The sequence below is a fragment of the Podarcis melisellensis genome, assembly GCF_964234715.1.
Source record: "Podarcis melisellensis genome assembly, chromosome: 5".
In the NCBI taxonomy this organism is placed as follows: domain Eukaryota; kingdom Metazoa; phylum Chordata; class Lepidosauria; order Squamata; family Lacertidae; genus Podarcis; species Podarcis melisellensis.
In genome coordinates, this window is record NC_138537.1 from 52,778,738 (window position 1) to 52,797,340 (window position 18,603).

Here is an 18,603-nt window from a genome sequence, read left to right on the forward strand (position 1 = left end):
CTTGAATTCTTAAATATTAGAACTGTCTGTGTTTATTTTCTTTCGGTGTTTAATATGATGGCAAGAGATGTTATCGCTGCTAATCCATGTGGGTTTGGGAGGAATTTCTTGGTCTGTGAGGATTAGTGGTTCACTGGTGCATTCCTTTAACTGGCTGCAGTCTCTGCTGCAGAAGCTTTCCAAGGGCATCCCAACCATACAAAAGCCCTGTCATTGACAAAAACCACAGACACAGGCCTTAAGGAAGCTTTGGGCAGCGCTGAATTTAATAGCTTATTTCCTCTGCCACTGAGACCGAGATCAATTGCCTGAAATCTCTACAAAACAAGGTGAATATGGGTTTTCCTGCTTTTCTTCTTTCTTGTACACCGCGCTTGACCATTTCCCCCCTCCCCCTCCAACATATACCCTTTTTCGATGAATGAGTTCAGTTTAACTTACCGTATTTTTCACCCTATAGTACGCACTTTTCCCCCTCCAAAAATGAAGGGGAAATGTGTGTGCGTCCTATGGGGCGAATGCAGGCTTTCGCTGAAGCCTGGAGAGCCCCACCACCAGCCCCACAAGCTCGGGGGACAGCGGGGAGGCGGAACGCCGCCATCCTGCTGTCCCCCGACTTTGTTAGAAGGCTGGCGGGGGGGGGGGGAGAAGCCTGCTCCTCCCCGTCGCCAGCCCCGCAAACTCGGGGGACAGCAGGGAGGCACAGCGTGCCATCCCACTGTCTCCCGACCTGGTTTGGAGGCCGGCGGAGGCTTCCCCCTCCCCCAGCCCCCCAAGCTCCCATAGCGATGCCAAAGCTGCACGCAGCTTCGGCATTGCTCTGGGTCCCGTTCTGGGGGCTGGGGTTGGAGGAAGCTCGGGCTTGCGGAGAGCTTCCTGTTCTGGGAGCTGGGGTCGGGGGAAGCTCGGGCTTACCCCGTCCCAGCCCTGTGCCTGGGGGAAAAAAATAATTTCCCCCCCCAAAATCTAGGTGCGTCCTATGGGCTGGTGTGTCCTATAGGGCGAAAAATATGGTAATAACAACCTCTGGCTTTGAAGCAGAAGAGCCTTGCAAGAAGTTGCCATCTGTATTGTTGTGTCCAAAAATGGCCTGTGTTCTTTTGGCTTGCCAGTCTAGTACCTGAATGCAGTTCAGAATGACACAGGCAGCACAATAGTCAATCTATTGTTCAGGAAATTTCCATTCAAAACACCTGCGCAATGTTGGCTTGTTTGTTGGCTAATAGCTCTGGCTGACCTCGGTTTGTGTTCAAAGTCAACTTGATGAAGGAGGATAAAGCTCCATCTTTTAAACCGGGGATGTGGAAGCTGTGACCCTCTGCATATTGCTGGACTCCCATCAGCCTCAGCCAGCATGCCTAATGGTCAGGAATTATATATATAAGTCCAAACAGCATGTGGAGAGCCAAGGGTTCCATTTTCCATTCTGTAGCATGCTTTTTGCAGTCTTTGTCAACCTTTGCCTTGGCTGGAGCTGCTTGTGAGGTAGTCTATTTTGCAGATGGCACTTAATGATTTAGGATGGTAAAAAGGGACTGTGAAGAGCTCCGAAAGGATCTCTCCATACCGGGCGGATATTTTTTATTTATGAACCAGCTTTTACATGATGTTTGCTTAATGGTGTAATACAACACTTCTCACAGCATCTTATTGTATGGTGTGGATAATACCAGATACAACACCTGTGTTGCCCCACTTTTCTAGGAGAAAGGTTGCTAGCTTGGGAAGAACTCCTTTTGCTTAACCTCAGGGTTTCAGATATTACCCTCACAGCATGGGGAAGGAGCCCCTGTTTTAGTGGCCAGTGGCGCTGTGGTCTAAACCACAGAGCCTAGGGCTTGCCGATCAGGAGGTTGGCGGTTCGAATCCACGTGATGGAGTGAGCTCCCATTGTTCAGTCCCAGCTCCTGCCAACCTAGCAGTTCGAAAGCACGTCAAGTGCAAGTAGATAAATAGGTACTTCTCCGGCGGGAAGGTAAACGGCGCTTCCGTGCACTGCTCTGGTTTGCTAGAAGTGGCTTAGTCATGCTGACCACATGACCTGGAAAAACTGTCTGCAGACAAATGCCGGCTCCCTCAGCCAGTACAGCGAGATGAGCACCACAACCCCAGAGTCGTCCGCGACTGGACTTAACGGTCAGGGGTGCCTTTAACTTTACCTATACTTTGAAAATAATGCTAGAATGTGTGCCAGGTTAAGCAAAATGAGACGGTAGATTTGTAGGTCATAACCTGCATTCTCGGTCAAAAGAAACAAGTACCCTATCAGCAATAATGGTTCTTTTTTTCATTGGAAATAATGTTTTTTATCATACAAGCTTTGACTTTGGGTGAGGGGGGACCACACTATTGTCTGTCTCCATCTGATACTGTGGAAAGCTTTTCAAGGTTCCAAAAGGAGACTGTCAGGGCCAAATTGGCCAGACCTAGTAATAGCGTTCTGATGTCAGGTGTTTTTTTAAAAAATAAATCTCAGTGGTGTTGTGGATCAGGTATGTGAACAACGATTTAATAAGTTATTAAATAGGCACTTTCTCTTCCAAAATAAATGGAAATCTTTAATAGCAGGACATTGCTGCACACCTCAGATAGGCAGGAGCCAGCAGTCATGTTTGTGTAATATTTCTTTCTGAATTAATCAGGAGATAGCTAAATCAGCTAACCTTCCAGAGGCTTGTAAATTCCTAGAGCAAATTCCCCCCTTGGATCCACATGGCAGATCTCGTCTCTGATATGCCAATCTCGCTACGTGTGCAGAGCTCCTATTGACGTCAGCAAGAGATACAGCCTTTCAGGGATAAGAGTAGTTTGGAGTATCAATTGAGCTTCTCAAGGGAGTTTTATTTTTAGACTGAGGAAGGGGGATTTTTCTTAAATTAATGATATGGTTGATTTTCTCGGTGGAAATCATACTAAAGCTTACGTGGTGTGTATATCTGACTGCTTGATGAGAAGGTCAAAATTAAATGGACAGGAGGATTAAAACTTCTTCTTCTTTTTTTGGCTAGAGACACAAGCTAATTAGTTCTATCAGCAACCTTTAAAAGGATGTGTCCACTTTCTATTTCAGTGAAAATGTTCTCTCTTTTTGCAATTGAGAATTGTACAGAAACATTCCATTCATTCCAGCCTACTGTTTTGTTTTGTTTTTTTAAAAGGCACATCTGTCAGCATTAAAGCTCTAGACAGCAGTCAATAGTTGAATCATAGTGTGTTCATAACCCTTGCCATTTAAATCTGAGCCCTAAAGGTCAAGTTGTGTTCAAATCAAACATCTGAGATCTGGAAAGTTATTTATAGAATGTATTACGCTTGAAACCATTTAAATGAATGGAAGTATCTTTCAAATAGTCAATTGCTCTGTATAGCGTACATGTACAGTACTATACCATCTGCCTAACCTTCATACTTGCATTTGTAAATCCAAATACGCTTGGATTGAACATGAAAATATAGAATATAAACATTAGAAATGTTTGTGATCAAATCATACTTTGCAAAAAAAAAAAGCCTTACAGGAAGATCAGTAATTCATTCCTCCCTTTTTTTCAGATGGTTACTAAAACTGAGAGGTCAGAGTATTGTGTAGGATGTTTTAAATGTAATGCCAGCATTTTGGTGTGAAGAGCAGCATACACAGCCAATTCTGCATGCTCTCTTTGGGCATTCAGAACATGCAATTATCATCATGGCCCAGAGGCAGGGGCTGCAGATGTTCATTCTGTGCCCACCCCAGTTCATTGCTGTCCATGCATTTGGACGTCTGCAGCAGGGCAGCCTACCAAATACCCAAGGGTTTCAGCTCCCAGAGACAGCCTGTGTCCTTATGGCAGGCTGCCGTATTGCTGACATGCTCCAAGATCCACAAATGATGTTGGGGAGGGGCCAGCACAAGGCTCAGTGTTGGAGGTGGGATGAGCAAACCACACCCCTACTTTCCTACCCTGCACGATGTCAACTAGAGGGCTACAGTCTCAGTCAGAACCAAGACCTGTCAAACCCTTTTGAAGAGTGGGAGGCAAATGTGAATATTACCAATTCTGGAAAGACCTTTTCCACAGCCAAGTGGCTCCCTGGTTAAGCAGAGACTTGGTCCAAAGTCCCCCAAGACCCAAAGTGATTGTTGTTTCAATCGTGGACATTTTATATGCTGGAAACAAAGGTTCCTTCCTGTGATCTGAAAGGTTTGGTAACCCTGCCTATTGCTGTCTTCTTTGGAGAGCTTTTCACAGTTGTGCAACATTCCTAATTATTCTGAAATCCGATCAAGCTAAAAAGATTGATGACCACATCAAAAGCTGTCTTACAGAAGGCTGAAGAAGTAGAAAAACTGTCCTATTGGTTTGTGTGGGGTGTATGTGAAATTCAGAGACGATTTTGAAGACTCTTTGAAAATAGCCAGCAATTAATGCTTGTGCACCCAATAATGTTACTCCCAGTATCTTTTGTTTTGCAGGTGTAATATCCATTTTTATTCTATTTTTATTTTTTTTAATGCTTTCAGTCATGAAATACAACACCCCCCCCCACAAATGTGCAGAACATCCTTGCAGTTATTGTCTATTTTGTTCCATAAATATAGAATGATTGGTAACTTAATCTTTGGTCTAGTTGGATGTCTGCCAGCATTGACCAATGGAGCTTTGTCTCAGCACTGGTTCCACATTAGATGTGTGACTTAGCTCAAAAGGCCTATCCACAAAGAGTCATGACCCTCAACATCATAAACACTGGGCAAGGGGGAGAACCTTATTTCTGAGTTTTTCAGATTATTCCTTAATGCATGAGAACGTGATGGACTTTGTTATTTATACCCTAATGTTGATGCAGATGCTATTCTTGCTAGCTATTTTTAACTGCTTTTTGCTTCATGGAAACTTTTCTGAGAAGGAAACATTTTTGCTGCACATATTTGTAAGGTTCTAATTTACCAATGGGTGCAATAGATATTGGGGCTCTGGAATGCGTTCAGCCTCTTCCACATTGATGGTTGTGGCTTTTATTAGCTTTCACAAGCAAAGCAGAGCTCATTATCGGGTTGGAAAACATATTGATTTATTTAAATATTTATAAATTGCACTTTCATATAAAATATTGCAGGGCAGTATACAACCTCAAAACACAATGTTACATTAAGAGCATCAAACATGCCAGTAAAAACTGATTGGCAAAGGATCTCAGGTCTGAAAGGACTATCTGAAGAACACAGTTTTTAAGAGACATCTGAAATGGAGCTGGGTTTACACCTGCCCAGTCTCTGTTGGCAAGGAGTTCCACAGGGCTGGGCCTGCCGCACTAAAGGTTTGGTCCCTGGTAAAGGCCAGCCAAACTTCAGGGGCTTGTGGGACTGCCCAAAGTTCCCCATCAAAAGACCATTGAAGTACTTAGAGCCCAAATTGTTTAGGGCATTGTGGATTAATACAAGAACCTGGAACCTGGTCCAGTAGCAAATTGGTAACCGGCGGAGCTCTCTAAGCAGCTGGCATCTAAGCAGAGTAACATGCTGCTAGTAACCTGCTTCTCTGAGCAGCTGACCCACTGTATTCTGTGTTAGCTGCTTGCAGACCAGATACAAGGGCAGCCCCACATTCAGCGCATTGCAGTAATCTAGTTTTGAGGTCGCCAGTGTCCATGGCTGAAATAAAACCAAGAAAATGGTTGCTCCTTTGAATCATAGCAGCTCCCTCCGCTGAAACTCCACAACATACACGTTGCCCTAGAGACCCGCAGCAGAACAATCAAACCTTGGAGGAAACTAACCTTCTCTGTTTCTGCCTGAAGCATTGTTCTCCTTGTGACTCATCCAAAGAAGCAACAGGTAAAGTCTCCTAACTGCGGCTAATTATGCTGTCTCTCTGCACTGGGAGTGATGGAGTGATCCACCCACATCCAATGCAGAGACCTAACAGAGTTGGCAACATCCAACAACGGCGGACTGGAAGGTGAAAACGATGAATCATGCAGACACAACAAGGCAGCAACCTTGGTGGCTGAGGACTTGGGGATTAATGGGTACTTGGGATGGGGGGGTTTCAGTGTTTGGGGATGAAGGGCATGTCATGCATACAGAAGATACTGGGTTCAATTCCTGACATCACCCATTAAAATTGGGATAGAGAAGGTAGTGGGAGGGGTCTCTTCTAGAGAGCTTGCACAGCCACTGCCAGTGAGAGTAGACAGCCCTAGATGCTCCAACAGTCTAACTTGCTTTAAGCCAGCTTCCTATGTTCCCATCCACTTAATTTGTCTTGGCATACATTGCAGCTCACTCATAGCACATTAGTGTGTCCTGGTGGAAAGACAGCAGAATATGCAGTGCTTCACAGTCCTGTTATGGTTATCTAATGTTGTGAAGATGTTTTGCAGAAGTGATTGCACTATGCTTTGTGGAAAGCAAAGCAGAGCCTAGGTGCTCTGTTTTAGTGGAGGGCATGAAGGAATATTGGGGAGATGGTTTACCTGGAAGCTTGGCCATGTCAAAAAGGATGTCCCCGGCAAATCCTCTCCTTAAAACGAAACAATAAAACCCTTGCACGAGGGCTTATTTTGTCTGATGAGCTTGTAAATGGTGTGTCCGCCAAGAGATGATAAGTAGGACAGATTCTCAAGCTGCAGGGCAGCTGCCAAAGTAGTCCTTAGCTCAGGTCCGCACTTGACAGATGAACCCATACAAATGTAGTGCAGACCTGAAATAGGCTGATCCATATAGGTTATGAATTATGGATCCTGATTGCCAGTCTTGCTTGGGGAGAAATAGCCGGTCCACTCCCCTGCAGTTCTCATTCCTGTTTAGCAGTCTTTACAGCCACTCCTAAAATGCCCCTGCCCTGCTAATTCCTTACGGCAATTCCTTGCCTTGCCTCCCCTGCTGCTTCTGCGTTGCAGGGGAGAAGCTTCATGGGTCAGGGATTAGGAGAAAGTGAAGGAAAACGGAGCTATTCCCAGGACAGGCTGTTCTTGTTGGTGAGACCTCAAAGCTTCTCTTGGCAGTGGACCTAATGCACTTGCATTGTGTGCTTAATCGCCAGGCCGCCTTTCCCTCTACAGTTGCTTGTTCACAATGAGTTTTTCCATTCAGCTCTTTTCTAAAAACACACACAGGCAGATGTGGAAACTACTAAGGCTCCGAAACATCGGGGCATCAAAGGGAGAGGGCTCTTTTTAAGCATGTGTCACTGTGGCTGCAATTTAGGTTGTGAAATATCTCATTAGATTGAAATGTCGTAACAGGCCGTCTTCGGCCCTTCTGTGCAAGGGTCCTTTAGAAGTGCTGAGACATTGCTCTTGTGAAATATGCTAGAAGCAGTTGCATCTGTGGTTCCCCCCTGGCATTTAGTATAGCACTCTGTTCACATTGCCTACACTGAGAAGACCCGTTTACCTGGTAGCTGGGCACAGTACCACAGATGGTGGATGAACCTGAATGAGAGTCTCTGGTGGGGATGTTAATGTATAGACAAGCACATGTGGAGACAAGCATACCTTTCAACTGTCCCAATTTAAGCAAGACATCCCATTTTTGCCATGCTCTCACGCAAGTTACCTGGCTCCCTTGACATCACGGCCCCGAAAGACACACGGCCCAGTTTTGCTCTGGGGCATGTTGGAGGGTATGGACAAGTGATCTTTCACATGTTCTGGTCCAAAGCCACCTCAGAAGGTCAAAATCAGCACTGCGATTCAAACCTGGAAACAGAATGGGAGTCAGTGCAATTGGCAAAGCACTGGTGGGACAGTAAGAAAAGCTGGTCCATTTTACATGGTGAATGACTTGGTTTAAAGTGAGTGTGCAGAGGTAATCAATGTGTAAAACTGGAACTATGAAGGAAAAGCAAGGGAATTATTTACCTCTTCCCTCACTATTTGCATCTGCTGTCCATTATCTGCAAAACTGCCATGGGTCAATCTTTTTGCCAGGGGTCAAGGAAATGCTAAAAGAGATCTGAGGATAGTGATAATTGCCCGCAGGTTCCCATAGCCCTGCTGGATGAGAAACAAATGGATGGAGCTTAATGGTTTGACCCGGATATTCTTGCCAGCTACTGTTCTTCAGCCACAACACTATGGTGTGCTAACCAAAGATCGCAGTCCTATTTGGAAGCAAATCATATTGAAATAAATGGGACTTACTTTTGAGTAAACATGTTTGCACCATGCCATGGGAAATTCATCAGGTTATGCATATATAAGACCGTTGCAGCAATCTTTGATTAATGATTATGGAACCACAATAGTAATTGCTTGTTGCACACAAGTGCCATGAGAATTAATTAATGTTTAGTATGCAATAAAATGTGAAGTGCTCTGTAACTGTTAAGTACCATTAAGACAAACAGCTGGAAAACTGCTGCTTGGATCCACTGTGCTGTGTTCTTCCTACACTTAAGGAGCACCTTCACAATAAGGATATTATTTACTATAAATAAGATCAGGCATAGGCAAACTGGGCCCTCCAGATGCTTTGGGACTACATCTCCCATCATCCCTAGCTAACAGGACCAGTGGTCAGGGATGATGGGAGTTATAGTCCCAAAATATCTAGAGGGCCCAGTTTGCATATGTCTGAATAAGATGAACATTCCTTCCCTCCCTTCCCCTCTCTGAGGCCTCCAAATACCACGACAAACCTTGCTGCTACTTATTTCACTGTCCGCTCTGCTTCAGTGTATATATAATAGTCTCTTGTCAGCTGACTTGGGATCTTTAAAGAAGAAAAAAGCAGAGCTATGTATTTAATAGAATGATCATTTACATGGTTCTTACAGGGCTGCTTGTAAGAACCTTCCTTAACTCCATATCCTTGGTGGTACTGTTCAGCCTTTGGTGTCGAAAAGATTGGAAGAAGTGGGAACCTTACTGGGGTGTGGGTGGGTGTATTTCACAGTTGCCGCTTATCCTGCAGCATTACATTGCGTTGTGATTTCAAAACAACCATCGTAACTCCAACCTGTTTGGATTTTTGTTCCATCCTTGCTTTGCCTCCAAGCTTATGATCATCAGCATGTTACTTTGGGGAACCACCTCCTTGGCTGCCCGATTAGTTTGTAATCCTTTTCCTTTTCCTCAGAAGCAGAATAGCCTAATTTTATCAGTCGTTGGCCATTTGTTTCCTATTAACTCTCACTGATAAAAATACAGCTCGGCAGGCTTACCACTGGGGGTCCTGGGAGGGGGGCAGAATCTGGAATGCTTTCTAAAGACGCTGAGCCTTTCAGTTGTCTCTCCCCTGGTTCTTCTTCTTCCTCCTGCTCCTCTCCCAATATTTCCCAGCTTCTCCCCTCTGCAGCCTCTGAATCATGACCTTCTGCAAACCATTGTTGTAAATCCATACTGTCTCCCTCTTCTCTGGGAAGTGCAGGAGATGGGAGGCGGTCCCTACCATTCCTCCTCAGTCCCATCCCTGACACCTAGTCATGGTCTTATTCAGTATAAGGAGACGTATTTCTGTTTAAATTATAATAATTCTGTGTGGCGTTCGCACAGACCCCCCTGGTCGTTCCACGGACTATTGACCCTTCACCACCACAGCTTATCCTTTCCACTGCCACCAACCAGGTTTCCCCAGTAATATATTCAGACTCAGTCAGGTTGTAACGTATTAACAAAGATTCCAGTTTATTGTGAACGCAAACAAGTTTTAAATACTTTGAAACACTGTAAGCCGATTCACTGCTCTGTCTCTAACTCACTCTGACTCCTATGTCTCCCACCCACAAGAAACCAATCGAACTAACTGCAAAACCCCTGTGTAGAGCCTTAAACACAGTTAGGCTCCGTCCCTGGGCTTTCTTATTGGTCAGCCTATTAACCCTTTCTCTCTCCCCCCCCCCCCGTACATCTCTATAATGAGTGGGCAAACGCCACATTCTGTCTAAATTTGCGTTTATAGATATGAGGCAAATTTTATTTAAAAATCTTTTTTTGAGAGGGGCCTTTTTTGGTTGTGAATTTCCTCTCCCCCCACCATTTGTAAAGCGAGTTGTGGAATAATAATAATAATAATAATAGTAATAATAATAATAATTTATTTATACCCCGCACATCTGGCTGGGCCTCCCCAGCCACTCTGGGCGGCTTCCATAGAAACCAAAAATACAGTAAAATATCACACGTTAAAAACTTCCCTGAACAGGGCTGCCTTAAGATGTCTTCTGAATGTCAGGTAGTTGTTTATCGCTTTGACATCTGCTGGAAGGGCGTTCCACAGGGCGGGCGCCACTACTGAGAAGGCAGTCTGCCTGGTTCCCTGTAGCTTTGCTTCTCGCAATGAGGGAACCGCCAGAAGGCCCTCGGCGCTGGACCTCAGCATCCGGGCAGAACGATGGGGGTGGAGACGCTCCTTCAGGTATACTGGACCGAGGCCGTTTAGGGCTTTAAAGGTCAGCACCAACACTTTGAATTGTGCTCGGAAACGTACTGGGAGCCAATGTAGGTCTTTCAAGACCGGTGTTATATGGTCTCGGCGGCTGTGTGGAATGTGGAAGAAAATGTTGCCGTGTTGCCCCTTTAAACCAGTGCTCCTATTTTTTAAAAGGTCCTTTTTATTAATACTTGCTGTTGATCCTTATATCCAAGACTTATTTCAAGGCATATTTCTATCCTGTGTCTTAATATCAATAATGCCTCTCAGCACGTCCAACGTCACTAATTCATTTGACCCACATTGATTCCAATATGGGAGTACTCCTCTTCAAAGCTCTAGCCTGCCTGAAACAGGAGCTGTGCGATGTCATTCTGGCCTTGTGGGGAGGGAAGAGGAGGGTTGAGGAAGAAGAAAGGTGCCATAAACACAGCAGCTGCTGCTGCTGCTGCTGCTGCTTTTGGACCATATAGTTCTCTCCCTCCATGGGAGAAGCGGAGTGCCAATAGCATCCGATTGACACTACAGGTTTTTGAAGCGGAAATAGCATCTAAAAAGAGTACCTTTCTGTTTTAGTATTACTGTATTCTGAAAGTGATATTTCACGGGTGTGGTTTCCACCAGGCTAAAAATAAATGTCAATCCACAAAACAGACAGAAGATGGTAAGCAGTCTGTTTTAATAAAAAAATACTACAATTGGTACCATTTTCCTCCAGGAGAGGAACGCTGCATAGGAAGTCAGTATAATGATCTAGTAGTGCAACAATAGGTGCATTCAGGTCTCTGCCAACAATTTCAAGTAGTCTCGAACTGATTATTTTAATTAATGGACCATGGTGTTGCCATTGTCTGTTCGCTGCCGTTTACTACGTCAATTGCTTTTGCCCAACCCATGACAGTAAATCTCACATCAGGAACTAGAGGAAAGCTTAATCTTCTGTTATGGTAGTATTGGTAAGATGATCGGAGTGGAGCAAGGGCTTAAATTGGACTTTTGAATGTGGGAAATCTTATCAAGTCCTCAAATGATCAAGTGTGCTGAAAACCTCGGCTCCAAAATGCAGCTCTATTGCAGCACGTGAGACCCGAAACAAAATGTGGTCGCGTAGAGTGCTTCCTGTTCAGGATTCCTGCTATTCTCTTCTATTTCCCCTTCTTAATTTCTTATCCCCAACAGTCAGTCAGCATACCAAACCCAGTGAGCAAGCTCAGTCCTCATTGAGCTAATTGGTTTTTCTCTTTTTGGTGGCAGGGTATGTGTGTGTATCTCCTTAAGGTTCCCCCCACTTGTAATTTTTTTTTTGTACTTTTATGTTCCCCACATACCTGCCAACTTCTTCCTGAGCATGAGTGATGCTGTTTTGGCAACAAAAGCATTGGCACTCACGGCCTGAACATAGAAAATAAAAGGAGCAATGTATGTGGTGTATCTCAGAATTGACTCAGTATGAAATGCCTACGTATTTCTACAAGCTGCTTGGTATGGTTGTTAGAGAAGAGACTCATAACAGAAGCACCTTCAATGGAAAAGCAGAGAGTAAAATCAAGGCAGGTTTGTCAAATGCAGAAATGGAGACATGACAGCCTGGAGCTGGAGCCGAAAGCATATATTTTTTTTAGGGAAGTTGGGACTCCTTCAAGCTTCAGAAAATCTGTACAAGGAAAGTAGTTGTGTAAATAATGTGGATGTTTTTCTTTTTCTTTTTGGTCTTGCATACAGAGCTGAAATATTCACATTCCCCATATTAAGAACAAATATTTATATCATCTGAATCACGGGGATGGCAGGGGACATTGAATATGGGGCTGTGACATTTTGGGGGGAGTGAGTGATGAAATCACATCTAAAATCTATCTTCAAGAAACATAAGAATTTTTAGAAGTAATGAATCATTCATACATTTGCAGGCTACTTTGTCACATTATGTTCAGAATTAAAACCTGGTTGAAGTAAGTCTTAGTTTCTGTCGTAAAGAATCCAGACAATGGCAGTTGCTGGCTGCATTCCCCATATGTTAGCAAGATAATATGTGCCACTAGAATTTCCCCCTCTTTTGTTGCTCTTTCATGATGACATTTCCTGTTTAGACTTAAGATGCAGCAGGACAAAAGCTCCACCCAAATTGTGAAAAAGAAGCTTTTCCTCTATGAAGGAAGGGTTTCTACTTTTAAAAATGCTTTGTTGTTTCCTCCTAGCAGAGTAATATAACACTCGGTTTGTTTGGGGCTTCCCCCTCCCACCACCAACTCTCTGTGTATATTTGTGAAATGTCACAACTGAATAAACTGAATACTGCCTTCATTTGAAAAGAAAGGTGACTCTAGTCTCCTGCCTACAGATTCCTCCTACAATCCCACCTCATTTCAAGTTTCTCACCCCTCCTCCCTTTTTCTTTAAATGATGCCCCTAATTAAATTAACTGAACTAATGGGAGACTCACTGATCTTTCAAGCACCCTTATAAGAAGCTACACAATTCCCCTCTGCCCATCTGTTGCGCCATTTTTGTTCCAACCCTGCTGTCATACCCCTTTCTGCCACCACTGTGCAAGAAGCCAAACCAGAGGTATACCTGATTATCTGTGACAATGCATAATCCAGCACCTGTGCAATAGAAACTAAAGGTTAATTAAGGACAGCCCTGCTTGATCAGACCAAAGGCCTATCCAGTCCAGCATCCTCATTTGCTCCAGTAGCTAGCCATATGCCTGTCAAGGCTCTTGACATGGTTGCCATTGAGCAATGTCATCCACATTCACTGCAGCCTCCAACACAATCTCTGCTGTGTAACACTATGGAATTAGTGATAACATACTGGAGCCCAGGTACTAGGAGCAGGTACACACACGCCGTCAGTACCCCTTTCCTGACACGGTATTCTGTGCAAGTTGAATTTGCTGGACCATTTTCAAAGCCAGCCTCACATGGAGTATGTTATGGTAGCCGGGTTTGGAGGTCACCCAAGCATGAATCTTCCACCAGCATGGGTTGCTGGCACCATCTGTAACTGGGGAAAAGCACTCTGGTCCACAGCCCTCGTCTCATAATCTCATAGCAATGCAGAATCTAAGAATATCTGCAAACTCCAAAAGATGCTTCCTTAGGGGAGAATGGAAGCCCATCTGGAACATGCATTTCCCACGCCAGAGAGTTGCCCAAGACCCCCGCCCCTTATCAAAGTCTCTCTTAAGTTATTCACCCTTAACCAGCCTGTTAGTGATTCCAGATACACGTTCAGTGGTGCCCGCCCTATGGAACGCCCTCCCATCAGATGTCAAGGAAGTAATCTGAGATCTAAAGGCAGCCCTGTTTAGGGAAGCTTTTTATGTTTGATCTTTTATTGTGTTTTTAATATTTTGTTGGGAGCCACCCAGAGTGGCTGGGGAAACCCAGCTGGATGGGCAGGGTATAAATAAATAAATTAATTATTATTATTATTATTATTATTATTATTATTATTGTTGTTGTTGTTGTTGTTGTTGTGGTTATTGTTATTTACTTTGTCTTTGATAAAAAGGACAACTAGAGCTGGGTGTTACAAACATACTGATAATACTCTACCCCAGGGGTAGGCAACCTAAGGCCTGGGGGCCGGTTGCGGCCCAATCGCCTTCTCAATCCAGCCCACAGACAGTCCGGGAATCAGCGTGGTTTTACACGAGTAGAATGTGTGCTTTTATTTAAAATGCATCTCTGGGTTATTTGTGGGGCATAGGAATTCATTCAAATTTTTTCCAAAATATAGTCTGGCCCACCACATGGTCTGAGGGCCTGTGGCTGAAAAAGGTTGCTGACCCCTGCTCTACCCCATATCTCTGGGATTTTCAAACGTGATAAAAAGAATGAGAGAAACAAGTCAACCTTGTAGGCATGTGTTGGGAATCTTTTTTCTTTTTCTAGGGCTGAATTCCCTCTTTTTGTATGGCTTAATGTCCTCTCTGGCTGCTGAGAAAGGGCAGCCTGCAGCAAGGAAACTAAGTGAAGTAGTGAGGCAGAAAGTGATACCTTCCCGCATGGCTGGTTTTCTCAGAATGGGACAGATGTTTGGGGAGGAGCATGGCTTAGGGAGAGTGCCAGGGGCTAGATTAAAAAGCCTGGTAAATCAGATTATACCCATGGGCTAGAGGTTTCCCATGCCTGATATAGTGCTATTTCCACAAAGAACAGCAACAGTACCATAGCATCACCTCCTGGGATCAGCCATCCAGGAAGGAGCAGAACTACTGTGGAAAGGTATCCCTACTCCCATCTGGGAGGTGGTCCAGAAGGGTACCATGGTCAATACTGCCAAAAGTCACAACAAAGTCCACAAGAATCCATAGGATCATACTCCAAATCTCTCTAGAGCATACAACTAAATTTCTAAGACAGGTCTGGGTGATCACAGCAATATCTGTGTGAAACCTATGCCTAAAACCAGATTAATCTAACAAATCAGTTTCATCTGGGAACACCTGGAGTTGTCCAGACAACATCTTTTCAAATCCTTTATCTGTAAATTTGAGACCAACCTATAATAAAATGTTTACCCACCCCTTCACCCAAGAAAATGGCATGGCTTTTTTCACTTGATATAGCCGTAATTGTGGTGTGGATGTTTTTCATTTCGTTTAATCAATTAATTGTGGATTATAATAGGATATTGAAGGGGTGGGGGAAAATTGACCCCAAGGAATTTATTCAGAAACCACTGGAGTTAATACAGTCTCAGCGCGGATCCCGGTTTCCATTAGCAATAACGGAGTCTCTCTTGACTTCGTGGAACCAAGATATTGTCCCTTGTTTGCCTCTGGGGACTGGATTCTTCTCCAGTGTGTTTATTTTCCACCATGAAAGCATCCTTTTGTAAACACATGGTATCATGGTTGATGTGAACAACATTACAAGAGAGGAACAGCCATTAATCAACATTAATTCATTGGGTAATTAAGCCTGTGACCTCTGACATCGCATCATTAAGTGCTGGGTAGGATTCCACCGGAACATCTGTTCACTGTCAATCCCCCAAGCTGCCTTTATTTACAAAGAGACTTAGCCTTTATCTACTCCCAGACAAACACATAGACTCTGTAATGAGAACTGTTAATAAGCCGTCTGAGCTAGTGCTGTCTTAACCTGAGGGCCAGGCACGAGAGCAAACAAAAGGCTCTCTCTGTGTGTGTCTCTCTGAGAAAATGTTGACTTTGAGGCATTTGAAAAGGCTTCCAGTTTGTTTTCTACCTTTCCAGATTTCATTTTAAATGGACACATTTGAAATTCAGTTGTAGATGTGAGTGCAAGTGCACCTGAAAACCATCTCTTGGGGGGGGGGGTTGGGTCTTGGAAAGGATATCCGTTGGACCCGCCAAGTTGATGAACGTTGCTGGAGCTGCGTGAGAACCTCTGCTCAGTGCTCTGGTCCCAAGACAGCAACTGTTCAGAGAACTCTGGACCAGCTGTGGTTCCTTCCCACAGACATGTCACCAGCCACTGAGAGAGGAAGAGCTCTCTGTATCTGTCTGCATCGTCGGAAATTGTGTAGATGTGAAAAACAAACCTGCCCCGAACTTTGTGTGCACTGAACGTTCAAGGCCGAACTTGGAATGACAGTGGATCTGGTTGATTTAAATACAGGTCTGCCTAATCACCTAAAAAGCAAGAACTTGGAGGGTGTGATGTGGGCGGGGGGAGCACACAAGTGGTAGGATGCTAACCTGCTCAAAGTAATCTTCCTGCTATCTCCCCCCCCCCCCGGTCCTTCTGTTCTCAGCTGAGCTCCTATGCTGAAAGCAAGGACATAAGTACTGGGAGAAGAAAGGCTGCGGGGAGATTGTTTATTTTTATACCACCTTTCATCAATAAAAAGATATTAGGGAAGTGTACAACATGGGTGAAAACATAATACAGCGCAATAAGTCAAATACCATAAAAAATTAATAACTGTAGAATATTTTTTAAATGGCAAAAAGACTGCATCAGCATCATATTCAATAACACCTTCAAGTAAAAGCCAGGGGAAATGGGTGGAGTTTTTAAAAAAAGTTTCTTAAAATATTGCAAGTGATGGAGTCAGCCATACAGTCAGAAGGGTATTTTGTAAGGTGGGAGCCACTACAGATAAGGTTCTCTTTTCAGTGCTTCCTAGGCTGAGCGTGGGAAAAATTTGGCCCCATTAGTATGTTGTCGGGGAATACTAGGGTTTACACAAATGGGGTTTCACTGTTGTGTTTGTTAGGATTCAGCTGTTTTGATGCAGTTTGGACCGAACAAGAGCATATTTTAACCCTTCAAGCACCACCAGCCTTTCCAGCTGAATAACCTCAGCCCAATTAACTTATCTGAGATTAGAGTTTTCCTAACATAGACAGCTTTCAGGCTAGTTTTGACTCCTCTCACCACTGGAAATTAGCCACTGGGATAGTCCTGTTCCAACTATTTGGTGGTAATCAACCAATTCAGGTACATTGCAGCTCCTCCACACACATGTATTAGATTGGACTTTCCCTGCCCTCTGCTGTTGCTGCAAAATTCACTGGTTGCCGTGGCCAGCCTCACTTCCATACCCATAATTAGGCATTAAACAGTCAGATTTCTTCATCCATTCAGTGAATTCCCACATATCTACTTATGACAACCCTATTTTATGCAGATCACAGCTGAGCACTAAAACTTGCTTATTGATCCTTTTAGCACTGTTGCACAGTGAGAGTATCTGAGTGGCTTAACTCAGTACAAAGAGCTCTGTCCAAATGCTGAGTCTTTAATGAAAATCACAGATCTCTCTCCCTCCCTCCCTCTCCCTCCAGTGGCATATTCCCCCCACCCCACAATGGTGCAAGCTAGAATCCTGATGTGTCAGACTCATTCAGTTAACTTCAAGCCCAAATGGTAAAACTGAGCCATACAGTATGGTTCTTCCACCTAGTTTTTTGTGTGGCAAAAGCTGCGATGGAAACCTAGTGAGCCTCTGAACATGGCAGCAGGAATCAAAGTGAGAAGCGAACAACCTTCATTTTCACACCTCTGCAATTACCATTGTATCCAGCGAGATGCCTCCTTTTAGCTTTTCACTCAGCCAGACAATTTTACCTTGTCTCAGCTGTCTCGGTGCATTATGTCCTTCAAGTCCTCGCAAACCCGCACAAACATACACACACGCACACGTACACTCGTCGTCGTGCCGAACTGCATTTGGAGCGAGCCAAGCGAGGATGGTTTTCAAGAGACAGGCTGCAAGCTGGAAAGGTCAGACAGATTAAAGCAGTTGATTGGAATCTTTAACGTAAAGACGTCACAGGCTCAAGAGTGCCGCTATATTACGCTCGGATACAAGCAAATGAGTCATCAACTGATGCTGCTGTTTTTGTAGGACGAGGAACAGGAGGGGAGAAGCCATTGGCTATACTGTGCACCAATCATGCTTGTAACTAGGGAACTCCAGCCTCTCCCCACCCCAATCTTGGCAGACATTCATGTTTTAAAAAACCACACATCATTTTGGTATGCCTGTGCATACCTTTTTCACCCAGAGTAATTTACACCCTATCTTGCTCACATAGTAACAACTTTTGCTTCTGCTTAATTTGCACCATAATTGCTTTTCATTGCTTTTGTTCTTCAGTATTTAATACTTGTAATAGCTATTCCATCTTCTCCTTACTGCTGTGAGTAAAGGAGTCTACAGATTGCCAAGTCTGATAAGGACACTCTAGCCAACTGTTTTGTATTCTGTTCCGTAATTAGTGTTTATGTAGCTCTGTGAATTCCCCAGGGTGATTTTTAAAACCAGAGAGTAGAGTTCTTTCTAAAACTGTGAAAGGTACGGCAAGATAAGACTCCAAGACAAGAGAAGAGGAGGAGAAATGTGGTGTGTGTGTGTGTGTGTGTGTGTGTGCGCGCGCGCATATGCATATAAAACTGAAGAAACAGGGATGCGTGTATTAGAAGATAGAAATGCAGAGTTTAGGAAAGGCATGTGATGGCATTTCATGGAAGATGCATCTGTAATGAATTCCAGAAACACAGAGTGATTCAGAATGATATATTTCTTGAATAAAAAGTGTGCAGGAGATGAATGCAATGACTGAGGAATAAAGGAACCTGAAGATGGAACAGTCAATGGGACCTGTAAATAGCTTTCAGGTGGAATGAGACTGGAAGTGTCAGAAATTCACTAGATCATTTTCGAAGCAAATTATCCACACCAAAATGTGAAGTGTCTCTGTACATGCAGACATGCCAGCTCTGAGGGTGAATCTGATG

The 18,603-nt window shown here is 44.0% G+C and overlaps 1 protein-coding gene across 2 annotated transcripts in view; it reads left to right on the forward strand.

Annotated features, from left to right (window-relative positions):
• The window catches only part of GRK5 (G protein-coupled receptor kinase 5), a 153,426-nt gene that overhangs the window by 26,899 nt on the left and 107,924 nt on the right, over positions 1 to 18,603 (forward strand). The window lies entirely within an intron of this gene.